Here is a 1,740-nt window from a genome sequence, read left to right on the forward strand (position 1 = left end):
CTACAGGCTTCAGACTGGGTTAGAGCCAGATAGAGCTATAGGCTTCAGACTGGGTTAGAGCCAGATAGAGCTACAGGTTTCAGACTGGGTTAGACCCAGATAGAACTACAGGTTTCAGACTGGCTTAGAGCCAGATAGAGGCTTCAGACTGGGTTAGAGCAAGATAGAGCTATAGGCTTCAGACTGGGTTAGAGCCAGATAGAGGTTTCAGGCTGGGTTAGAGCCAGATAGAGCTACAGGTTTCAGACTGGGTTAGACCCAGATAGAGCTACAGGCTTCAGACTGGGTTAGAGCCAGATAGAGCTACAGGTTTCAGACTGGGTTAGAGCCAGATAGAGCTACAGGTTCCAGACTGGGTTAGAGCCAGATAGAGCTACAGGCTTCAGACTGGGTTAGAGCCAGATAGAGCTACAGGTTTCAGACTGGGTTAGACCCATATAGAGCTACAGGTTTCAGACTGGGTTAGAGCCAGATAGAGCTATAGGTTTCAGACTGGGTTAGAGCCAGATAGAGCCATAGGTTTCAGACTGGGTTAGAGCCAGATAGAGGCTTCAGACTGGGTTATAGCAAGATAGAGCTACAGGCTTCAGACTGGGTTAGAGCCAGATAGAGCTATAGGCTTCAGACTGGGTTAGAGCCAGATAGAGGTTTCAGGCTGGGTTAGAGCCAGATAGAGCTACAGGTTTCAGACTGGGTTAGACCCAGATAGAGCTACAGGCTTCAGACTGGGTTAGAGCCAGATAGAGCTACAGGTTTCAGACTGGGTTAGAGCCAGATAGAGCTACAGGTTCCAGACTGGGTTAGAGCCAGATAGAACTACAGGTTTCAGACTGGGTTAGAGCCAGATAGAGCTACAGGCTTCAGACTGGGTTAGAGCCAGATAGACCTATAGGCTTCAGACTGGGTTAGAGCCAGATAGAACTACAGGCTTCAGACTGGGTTAGAGCCAGATAGAGCTACAGGTTTCAGATTGGGTTAGAGCCAGATAGAGCTATAGGTTTCAGACTGGGTTAAAGCCAGATAGAACTACAGGTTTCAGACTGGGTTAGAGCCACATAGAACTACAGGCTTCAGACTAGGTTAGAGCCAGATAGAGGCTTCAGACTGGGTTAGAGCCAGATAGAGCTACAGGTTTCAGACTGGGTTAGACCCAGATAGAGCTACAGGCTTCAGACTGGGTTAGACCCAGATAGAGCTACAGGCTTCAGACTGGGTTAGAGCCAGATAGAACTACAGGTTTCAGACTGGGTTAGGGCCAGATAGAGCTACAGGTTTCAGACTGGGTTAGACCCAGATACAGCTATAGGCTTCAGACTGGGTTAGAGCCAGATAGAGCTACATGTTTCAGACTGGGTTAGACCCAGATAGAGCTACAGGTTTCAGACTTGGTTAGAGACAGATATAGGCTTCAGACTGGGTTAGAGCCAGATAGAACTACAGGTTTCAGACTGGGTTAGAGCCAGATAGAGCTACAGGTTTCAGACTGGGTTAGAGCCAGATAGAACTACAGGCTTCAGACTGGGTTAGAGCCAGATAGAGCTACAGGTTTCAGACTGGGTTAGAGCCAGATAGAGGCTTCAGACTGGGTTAGAGCCAGATAGAACTACAGGTTTCAGACTGGCCCAACGCTAGGCTACCTGCTGGCCTACTTGTTAAGGATGTGTGTGTGTGTGTGTGTGTGTGTGTGTGTGTGTGTGTGTGTGTGTGTGTGTGTGTGTGTGTGTGTGTGTGTGTGTGAGT

The sequence above is a fragment of the Oncorhynchus mykiss genome, unplaced genomic scaffold (assembly GCF_013265735.2).
Source record: "Oncorhynchus mykiss isolate Arlee unplaced genomic scaffold, USDA_OmykA_1.1 un_scaffold_239, whole genome shotgun sequence".
Lineage (NCBI taxonomy): Eukaryota > Metazoa > Chordata > Actinopteri > Salmoniformes > Salmonidae > Oncorhynchus > Oncorhynchus mykiss.